The 12,068-nt window shown below is 29.8% G+C and overlaps 1 pseudogene; it reads left to right on the forward strand.

The window, feature by feature from the left end:
* The first annotated feature begins 6,901 nt into the window (after positions 1-6,901).
* Positions 6,902-9,544, forward strand: LOC124841147 (cation/H(+) antiporter 15 pseudogene; annotated as a pseudogene).
* Positions 9,545-12,068: the final 2,524 nt, after the last annotated feature.

Raw genomic sequence — 12,068 nt, forward strand, 5'->3', positions numbered from 1 at the left:
GCTTGTTTATCAAAGGTTTGGTGGTTGTTTTTCCACATATTTTGAGAGATCAAAGGAAATAGAAGTGTGTGGATCTCTTAAACATGTCAATTCTCTATCTGTGGATTGTCAAATGTTTGATGACTTTGCCAAATACAATGAACAGAATAAAAGTGTATGTAATTAATGAATTTCTCCAAAGAAAGATTATAAGAGTGAAAGAAACAATATGGGAATTATTGAATGGAAAAAGCAACCAAAAAGACAAAAGTAAAGAAACATTAGCAGCCTATTTTCCATCACAATCTTTTTAACAATTTTTTATTAAAGTAGAACTCATGAAATAAGATATAAAATCTTCAAAATTTTATAATTGTTCAATAAAAAAAAGTGTATTGATTTAAGTTCAGTTAAACCCTGATAAGTGAATCAGAAATGGAACATACATGCATATTAAACTATACGTTGTATTGAAAATATGTATAACGAATGTGTTTCATTATTCTATCTTTGAAATGCTAACATATTAGTTAACAACTTTTATCCTTTGATTCTGTCCTTTAAAATTACTTAATTACTATAACTATTTGTAAAACATGAAAAACAAGATTATATAAATAAATATATGATAATATGAAGAAGACACGTGCATGGTTATGTAATGTGGGAGCATGGCACGTGGGAGGGTGCCACCCATGGAAAGTCACATACATCTCCCTTTGCCTTATTTTCAAGTTTAATGTTATTGTGCCTTCTCTCATTGCTTAATTCTTTATGTCAATTGCATATCTTCAATTCTTCATATAATTTTGTGTCTCTTTTTGTAATCAAACTCCTAATACCACAATCATATGTATATATATGAAGTATTTGATTTCAATTATGAAATTTATGAAAAGAAACATCATAATTGGTTTTGTAAGGGAAAGTAACATATTTTTTTGGAGAGTTTTGCATCCAAAATGAATGGAATGAGTTAACATGATTGTGTGAGAAATCTAAGGAACACATTGACACAAATTGTAGGCACATTTGACGGCTCAATTGAATTGGAAGCAAACATAATGTAAGAGATTATATGATGATGTAGTGAGCATGGAACATTGCTTGCATAACACCCTAGAGGATAAATAAGAAGCAACTTCATTATACCTTTCAAAAGACAATTAATTCTTATAGTTTTTAGTTAATCTTGATTATGTTATCATTAACCTACTAAATTACTCAAATCTTAATCCATTAAAAGAACTTAGGTCTCTTTGTTTACTATCAATCTCTTTAGAACTAATGAAACTAAAATATTTAGTTTTAGAGAAATATTTTAGTAATGATCAATTATATTTAACTTCTATCCTTAAGAATCAAAATAATAATAAAGGATATTTGTATAAACAATGCTTGAACTTGATTTTAATGCTCTAACACTAAAAGAAATTTTAATTTAGTAACTAAAATTAGAAAAAGAAATTGTAAATTTAGTAACTATGAAATCAGTGATTGATAAAAATTAGTCGCAATTTGCGACTGAAATAGTTACCAAATAATAATAGTAATAAATTAGTGACTGAATTAGTATAATAACATTGTATAACGATCAAAATCGCGATGAAAAATATGTGGCAACTAAGTGTAATGTCTTAACCACCAAATTAGCGATGGAAATAATATAATATTAGTCACCAAAAGTTTATTAATCACTAAAATATGTTTAATACGATAATTAACTATTAGAAATTTATAGTCGCTAAATGTAATATTTTAGTCACCAAATTAGCAACCAAATTAAATATTATATTAACTATAAAAATGTGTTGATCACTAAAATATGTTTACTATGGTAATTAGTGCCGAAAATATTTGGTCGCTAAATATAGTCTTGACAATCGAATTAGCAACCGAAAATGTTTGATAGTTAAATTCACAATTTTTTTTTCATAAACTTGTATATTATAGTTTATTTTTCTTCAATTTTTGTAACACATTTTTATTTTAAATTATATGACTAAAAACATTAAATGTTATTAATTTGTAGCAAACTTAATAACTTTTTATTTAGAAATAAAAAATAATATTTAATTTGATTAAATTAATAAGACAATGAACTTTAGATTAATATTTAATATAATTTGTAATTAACTAAGTTATTTACTTTTACAATTTGTAACTGCTTTAAATTTGAAAACCATATGTTATATTTCTTTCAATCTCACACACCACTTATGCATGCGTTCCCGAAGGAAAGGAAATATGAACGAAAATTGAAAGGAATTGACGATTAGAAGAAATAAAATATTTAAGATTTAAATTTTATAATGTAATTGTAACTCAATTTATTTATGTTAGCAAATTTCAGATGGATTTAATATATTTGATTTTATTCATTCTAAACATTATAATATGTTACGAGAACTCCAACCTGTAAATCTAAGTTATTGTCTCCTACTAATATTGTGCACTCTAATATGACTTTTCTCAAAATTTTAATTTTCTTAACCTGAAATGATTGATGCCTAAAAGAACTTTTATTATTAGTAAAACTTAGAATATATAATTAGAGATTATATCTGTAGTAGTTAATGACCATACAAAATTTGTCACTAAAATTAGTAATGTTATTAATTAAATAGTAGTCACTAATTCAGTGATTATATAAATTGAAATGAAAGTTTTGTTTCTTAATTATACATTGCTAGAGTGTTTTTCTAATAATAGTTTAATATATTATATGAATCTTCCATTCCTTCCACTTGTTTCCATTGAATGTATTTATGTGTAGTCTTCTCTTGAAAAATATCTAAAGAAATCAACAAAACAATTTTTTTCATATATATTTATTTTTCACTATGGTTGATTTTTCTTCAATTTTTGACTCAAATATTTTTATTTTTATTTTATTGCACGACTGACTAATGACAATACATGTTGTGTATTAGAAATTTGCAGAATTTTATTTATTTATCTTTCATCTAAGGACGGTAATGTCTAAATGTAGACACTTTGACTTGTAAATTTAAATATTTTTCTTCATTCAAACACTATAATGTGTAAATTTAAGCGCTTCAACATATAGATGTAAGTCATTGTCATTTATCTAAGCAATATTATCTAATAATTTCCAATTATTATATCAATAAAAACTTGAATTTTTAATTACTAGTATCTAAATGTAGCGACTAATTTTGAAATAACTAAATTTTATAAAATTATAATAAGCTATCCTTTTAGTTTCCATTAAATAATAGATTTGTTATAACCTAATTTAGTGATCAATTATATAAAAGTTCATTTAATGACTAAATATATAAAGAACAAAATTAATTACAAAATTAATCTTTAGAATAATGAATATAATCATTAAAATATTATTTTTAGTTTTTTATTTACACTTGTGATTGTACTCTTGTTGTATGATCTAAAGATTTTAAGCATTTTATTTGTTATCTTTTTTTTCGATATATCTATTGGAAATAATTTGACTTTGGATTTGATTGTGAATAACAAAGACATCATGACATTAATAATGTTGAATATTGTTTGGGATAGAACAATATTAATCTATTTAAGATGTTGTATTCAATTATTTTAGTTTCTTAAATATAAATTTCAGGATAATCCATAAGTTCTTGTGATGTGCTATTATAGATATTTTCTTTACCTACTCATGTCGTTATAACTTCTATTGTTCTTTTAATGACATAGTTGTGCCTTCCATCATTAATCTCGTCTACAAACCAAGACAGGAATTTAAGTAGAAGAAGCTAAAGACCATACAAAAACTAAGAGTTGATGTAGAACTCTGATTTAAAACATGTGTTCACAATACTCACTAAGTTGCAAGCATGATTAGCATAATCAAATATTTTAATGCCATGAGTTTTTCATGTACATGTTTTTGCCATGTATATTGTTGAACTTCTTGGAGGTGTTGTTGCCTAGTTGCAACACATATAGGGAAGCCTAGTAGGCAACTCGAAGAACAAAATCTAATTAAGTCATAAGAAGAGATAGAAAGCATTCACAACACATTTGATGCACTTGAAAAGGCATATAAAGGTTGAAAGCACCATCCTAAAGAAAACATCGAAAGTGAGTGTAACTTATAGAACTTTAATAGTATCTTCTTCTTGTGAAGTAAAATCCTTGTAAGAAAGTCACACTATAAATTCTCTTTACAAAAGTTATTCCTTAATATTCATCCTTTATTTTGGTTGTAATAAGAAGTGACAAAAAAAAATACTCGTAGTTCTTAGTCTCATGGGAATACCAAAAAGGAATATAAAAGTGACATATGTACTTGTAATTCCAAGAGTATGTTGTGTATTTTTTTTATAGTCAATGGTTTATAGTATAAACCTTTAGAAGTTCCTTAAACAACTCTACATAGTCCAAAATGTTAGGATAAATCAATATAAAAATAGTGTTGTTTTTACAATTTAGATTATTTTTTTTTTACTCTGTAAAGAAAATATATAAATAAATTAAATTATTGAAACCTATCTACTAAAATTATTCCATAATTCTTAATTGGATAGTTTATCTTAAAATGTATAATTGGATTGGAAATTCATTTCACATTAATTATGTTTTTAAAATTCATATTTATTTAAATATTTTTTATTCATATCACTAGTGCAGAAAGTGCATTTAATGTATGTTATTTTGGCCTTTTAACGTCAGTTCCAGAGCCGACGTCTTTGTGGGTGACGTTAATCAAACGTCGGACTCAAACAGGCCCGACGTCTTTATAGACGTCGCTACTGCATGACCCCGACATCTAAAGGGCTCCATAGACGTCGGACAATGCAATGTCTGACGTCTAAAGGGCTCCATAGACGTCGGACATTGCATTAACTGACGTCTAAAGGGCTCCATAAACGTCGAACATTGCATTAACCGACGTCTACTACAGCTCATGTCTTTGGGTAGCGTAGTAACACCTTCTTCCTTTGCTAGTTTCGTCATAGAAAATGTTGCGCCTTTTGGATCTCTTATGGCATTTCAACCGAAATTGAATCTGGGTCCTTGCCTAGTTCCATTAAAACTGCCAATGAAAACGAACAGTGACAATAGAACTAGGCAAGGACCGAAGTTCGGTTTTGGGTTGAAACGCTATAAGACATCCAAAAGACGTAAGCTTTTCTTACGAGGAAACTAGCAAAGGGAGAATGCAGTACAACGCTACCCAAAGACATGAGAAAAACTGCACAAAAACACAACAAAAACTCATTTTAATCGGTTCAAATGAAAGATAATCAACCAAAGACTAATATAATCAGAATAAAAGTATGTTTAAACAGTTCAAAAGAGACAAAAACGCACCTGGAAAAGCAATGTTGCGGAGAGAAAATGCGAGAAGGAAGACGATGAAGTGCTCGTAACAGCGGGTTTGATGTCTGATTTAACAGCAAACTAGACGTCGGCTCCCCAGGTGAACCGACGTTTATTCTGGCCTAGATGTCGGGGTCCTCACTAATATGACGTCCAAAACAACTTTTCATTAGGCCATTTAGACGTCAGATGACGTGATCCGACGTTTGTACGGTGGAAAAAAATAACTTTTCATCTACCTGTCAGACATATACACGTCTATTAGGAGAGGCACCGATGTCTATAATTGAAGATAGATGTCGGGGTGGCGGGATCGGACATCTCTAAGGCGGAAAAAAAATGATTTTTCACCTACTTGTCAGGCATTAAGGCGTCTGTTAGGAGGGATCTCGACGTATATAATATTATAGACGTCGGGGCCCCTCCTAACAGACGTCTATATGCCCACTTATTTACGAAAATACCACCGGTCAATAATTTACGTTGGTTATTTTGTGGTCCGACGTCTACGGGGTGACGTTAAAGCCCAATTCTTCACTAGTGTAGGCATCAAAATTAAGATGTCATATTTTCATAAAATCATGAATATATTTATATTATTTGTATTATATTTCATTTTTCTCAAGTTAGGCATCGAAAAGTATCAACTCATTTATAGGCAAAAATTGATTGCATTCTTAGCCTTTTGTGTACATACATTTCAAATCTAATCACACTGTGATATTTAATTTATTTTCGTGTTTATACTCATTTTAGAAGATAATATATTTAGCAAGTATTTGGAAAATAGTTCAAATAAATACATTAGTTTCAAATTTAATAGTGATGTTTCTTCTTTCTACGAAATGAACAAACAAAATCTAATGCTTCGTAGTTTCAACTAAGTGAAAATATCACTTTTAAAATATTCGAATCAACACAAGATACTATTGTAAATTTAATGTAATAGTTGACTTGAAACAGTGACATTGTTAATTTCATGTGAAAATTTTTCTCGAAAGTCAAGATTGTATATTTTAGTTCTACTTTTCAACATGAAAAATACATGTTATTGTCTTTGTATGGACGAGAGGTTGCATGCTTGTTTTAAAAATGATTTACTTGATTTTTTCCAACCTAAAAAAAAAAGACTAAAAACTAATTCTTGCATGTTCTTTTATATCAAGGAAGATATATAACCACATAAACTATCAATAGGGAATTAAAATGATAACCCATTTACTCTAAGTAGACAGTGATAACTCAATTTTAATAACAAAATATTTAATTAAGATATTTAAAATTTAAATATTTTCTAAAAATATTAATAAAGTGGTTGTATAAAATAATAATGCAGTTATATAATTGTAGAAAAGTTTGACTATATGTTGTGTTAAACAGAAAATGACATAGGTCGATAAAATAAGTGACACCATGAATAGATATTTATAGGTGGAATTTAGGTTGTAAAAAATGATATATTATGTTGTTACATATCAGTAATGTGTTTTAATCCTAGGTGGTGTGAGTCAAAGAAAAAAGATATAAAGGTTGAAAGCACCATAGTAGAAGAAACATCGAGAGTAAGTGTATCAAATACAAAATCGAAGGAATAATGACAGACACAATACCTGCATGTTACAATGTATCGATAGTTAATCCTAATCAATTTTGGAAAATCGATAGAGTTTTGAAAACAGAGCTCCCTATTTTGGCCATTCAAATTGCTTTTGTTGCTGTGTTATCTCGTCTCTTTTCAATAATCTACAAACCTCTGCATCAAACTCGTCTCATTTCACAAATCTCTATAAGTAAATAAATCTTAGAGTTGTTTTATTTATGAAAAATATCTCAAAAATTCTTATATGTGGCATTCAAACAATGTAATGTTTGGGCATTCTAAATTATAATTACGTAGGTTGGTTTCCTACTAACATCACCATTACTTGGAAGATTCACGGTAATTTTTGAGTTCATTTTTCCTGTAAATGGGATTGTCAATGTCGAGGTCCTTTCCCACATTGGTCTCATTTATTATGCATTCCTTGGTGGATTGGAAATGAACTTAAATATCATTCTAAGAGTGAATAAGAAAGTTGCAAGCATCGCAATTGCTGGAGTTGTCTTTCCCATTCTCATTGCACCATGCTTATATGCTTTGTTTCGAAAAGTTTATGGGCATATTATGATGTTTCCCCTTGAGGAAAGTACAAGTAATGCTTATATACTTTGGACAATTCTCACTGTTACAGGTTTTCCTTTGGTAGCACACACACTTTATGAGCTTAAGCTCCTCTATACTAGTCTTGGCAAAGAGGCTTTAACATCAGCCATGATTGGTGACACCTATGGTTGGATTCTTTTCACTTTATTTGTTCCATTTTCAATTAATGGTAAAGGAGTCATATACACTGTGTTATGCACAATAATATTCATTGTTATTTGCATCTTTGTGGTACGTCCACTCATTCAATGGTTTATTGATCGCAAGGCAAACAAAGATCAATGGAATGATAACCAATTGCTTTTTATAATCATGGGGGTTTTAGCTTGTTCATGTATTTCAAATTTTCTTGGTTCACATGCCATTGTTGGGGCTTTTGCTTTTGGATTAATTTTACCTCATGGAAAATTTGCTGAATTGGTCATGTCAATTTTAGATGATTGTGTTAGCGGCTTTTTAGTACCCTTATTCTTTATTGGAACTGGGATGAGACTTATGTTGATCGCAATTTTCTCTCAAGATAGTTGGCCCTTTACGGTTATGATTATACTTTTGTTGTGAACTCTAAAGATTTTAAGCACTTTATTTGTCACCTTTTTCTTTGGTATGTGTATTCGAGATGGTTTGACCTTGGGTTTGATTTTGAATAATAAAGGTGCCATGACATTAATAATGATGAACATTGCTTGGGATAAAATGGTATTGATCTATTTAAAATGGTATATTCAATTACTTTAGTTTCTTAGATATACAATTATAGTTTGATCCATAACTTCTTGGGATGTGTTCTTGCGGATATTTTATGTACCTACCTATGTCGTTGTAACTTGTGATGTTCTTGATGACCATAGTTGTGTCTCCCGTGATCAATGCCATCTACAAACCAAGACAGAGATTTGAACAAAATAAGCTAAAGACCATACAAAAACTAATAGTTGATGTAGAGCTCCGATTTATAGCATGTGTTCACAATACTCGCCAAGCTGCAAGCATGATTAGCATAATTGAATGTTTTAATGCCACAAGAGTTTCCCCTGCCATGCTTTTTCCTTTTACCTTGTCGAACTTACTAGACATGCTGCTGCCCTAGTTACTGCACATATAGGGAAGCCTAACAACCAACTCGGAGAATAAAACTTGACCAAGTCACAAGAAGAGTTAGAAAGCATTTACAACACATTTGACGCACTTGGAGAGGCATATAACGCTATTAGAGTTGAGACCTTAAATGTGGTGTCAACATATACAACTATTCCTATTCATGAGGACATATACCACTCAGCAGATGAGAAACGCACAAGCTTAATTATTCTTCCCTTTCACAAACAATTAACTTTAGAAGGTACTCTAGAAGTAACCAATGTTGTATACAAAGATATAAACCAAAATGTAATGCAAGGTGCTCCTTGCTCTGTGGGAATATTTGTTGATCGTGATTTTGGGTTAATTCCCAAAATGAACCTTCATATTTGTATGGTCTTTGTTGGGGGGCCTGATGATCGTGAAGCCTTAGCCATTGCATGGAGAATGGCAAGATGTTCAGGAACACAACTCTCACTGGTTCGAATTCTTTTGTTAGGTGAAGCGGCAGAAGAAGATGCTTCAGTTCATGATGAATCATAAGGGATATTATCTGCAGTAATTGATATAGACAAGCAAAAAGAGTTAGGTGAAGATTATATAAGCACATTCAAACTTACCGTAGTTAACAATAGTGATTCAATATCCTACTCAAAGATTGATGTTCACAGTGATGAAGATATTCCTGCAGTCCTCAAAGAGATAGGAAAAATTGGTTGTGATATTTACATAGTTGGACAAGGGAATTGTAGGAACTCTAAGATCTTCACAAATTTGTTGAAGTGGTATGAGTGCTTAGAACTTGGAGTTATTGGAGATATTTTAGTGTCAAACAATTTTGGTTCACGCACGTCTGTGTTTGTTGTTCAACAATATGGATATGGAGGAATGATTTGTGGAAATAATCTTAACCAGAAGGCAACTAATAAAGACACATTTGAGTTTGTTGCCTGAAGACAAAATAAACATGAATTTTTGCAACGAAACACAAGGATTTACAAGAAAATGTTTTCTTAGCTTGATGTATATCAATTTTATAGTATATAAATGGTTGCAAACCTTACTTGATAAACGAGTTTTGTAAGATTGAATTAGACTTAAAATTCACTTTTTAAAAAAGATGATTATTTGTTCAATATCATATAATTTATTTTGTGTTTAATTTTAGTTTAGTTTTGTTTTGGTATCATTTTAAATTCCATAATTAAACTAATAAGCGAACAAATTTCATTTTGCTTATATTTCTTAACTGGAATACTAGTTTTTAATTATTTTTTAAAATCAAATTTTTCTTTCAAAATTTTCTCATTATACATTGATATACATTTACAATTTTTTTCATTTTCCACGAAATGTTTATCTTTTTATTCTACAAATACAAGTACTTATACATCCTTATTCAACTTAGTTTGTAACTTAATTTAGTTTTAAATTTATCATTTTCTTGTTCTCTCTTGTATTTGAACATACTCTTGTTACTTAATCAAATGAATATGAGGTTTGCATGCTTGAACTAACGTACAAAGAAAAATAATAGTGATAAACTAATGAGATAACATTCTTTATATTTTCTTCTACAATCGATGACATCATTTGCTCCACTAACGATATAATGACATCATAAATAGTCATGTATAGGTGAAATTTATGTTGTTGATGATATAATATGTTGTTATATACAAGAAATGTGTTTTAATCTTAGGTTTTGTTAGTAAAAGAAAAAAAGCTACAAAGGTTGAAAGCACCATAGTAAAAGAAACATCGAGAGCAAGTGTAACTTATAGGATCTTTATAGTATCTTTATAGTATATTTCTTCTTATGAAATAACACTCTTGTAATAAAGTCATGTTCTAAATTCTTTTTACAAAAGTTATTCCTTAGTATTCAACCTTTGTTTTGGTTATAGTAAAAAGTTATGGAAAAAAATATATGAAGTTCTTAGTTCATGGGTAGGGATGGAAAAAAAACCGAGTCTGTGGGTAAAATCTGTTGTAGAGAGTTGGTACCTGTAAGTAATAGGTACCTGCAGGTAGCGGTAGTGGGTAATTTAATACCTGCTCATTAACGGATCGGGTTCGGGCATCATAATACCCGTACTCACGGGTATTCGCTAGCCGTTTAATACCCGTACTCACGGGTATTCGCTAGCCGTTTAAAAAATAAAATTATACTTTTATCCCATTAAGTTATCTTATTGTAAGTTGTTGTGTTAGTGTGCACTTCTTTTTATTTGATTTCTATGTATCTCTTTGTCGCCATGTTCTCTCTGAAGATTCAATAGAAAATCGTAAGTGAGCCATCAGCAGGTAAGCAATTAATTGACGAACCACATTCAAATTTAAATGTGTTCTGGGTTAGCTAAACTTTAATGAAGTAACGAACATTGGTTAAAAGTTTTTTGTTTTTTACTTCAATTCGATACAGGTGGGAAGCTCGTTTACAAAGTACCAAGAAGAGGGCTAACAGACCTAGTGCCCATCACTAGCAAAATGATTTAAGGGTGTGCCTTCTGTTACCCTTTCAATTCATTTTTTTATGATGTATAATTTTAAGTGTTTTGTTATTGCAATGCGTTAGGTATTCAATGTTTTCCTATATGTGTTTATGTTCTTTTTTGCTTTAAAATTTGTTTATATTATAGTTTCATGTTTACTATGCTTTACCTTTCAAGCATATGAACATGGTTATAAATGTTTTAGGGTGTTTAAACCACATTGAGTTTCTGACATTCAAAGATTTGTGTTGAAATTGTTATTCTTTAGTGTCTTAATCCCTTTTACCATGGAATAGATCTTAATTATAGTTTGAGATGAGTACAACATGTTTGCATTGAATTATATCAACTTTTGAAAAGCATAAGGTTTTAGTTCTTAAAGAAATTTAGTGCGTTCTCCAAGTCCAAACCTTTACAAAGGTACCATGGTAGCCTTATGGTGTATTATGTCAAAAATTTCCAAAGTTATCCAAAATTAGAATCAAACAGGTTTAGATAGAAAAAACTTCAAAAAAACTAACATCTCTAATATTAATTTCAATTTATATTTTAAGTTTTATTTACTTGTCATTAACTTATACTCGAATATATGTTTTAAATATTATTTGGTGTTCTTTTTTCAATTTATATTGAGTCTTATTTAAAAACTCATAAAATATTTTTTTTAAATATTCGCGGGTAGACAAGTATCAACAGGTACCCTTGGGTTGAAAAAAATCCGCAGATTTTTTTTATGGTATCCCACGGGTAGTAGGGTGAGTAACAGATACAATTTTTTTTGTGGGTCAGGTAGTAGGTAGGCATTAGCCATACCCGACCTAACCCAACCCATTGTCATCCCTACTCATTGGAATATTGAAAAGGAATATAATAATGATTTATGTACTTGTTAAGGATGACAACAATATTTGTGCCCTCAGATATATCTGAATAAAATTGCTGCGAATAGTTGATACTCATGAGTATTTATTATCAACAAGTAG

This window comes from Vigna umbellata, chromosome 4 (genome assembly GCF_029865625.1).
Source record: "Vigna umbellata cultivar VRB3 chromosome 4, Vumbellata_1.0, whole genome shotgun sequence".
In the NCBI taxonomy this organism is placed as follows: domain Eukaryota; kingdom Viridiplantae; phylum Streptophyta; class Magnoliopsida; order Fabales; family Fabaceae; genus Vigna; species Vigna umbellata.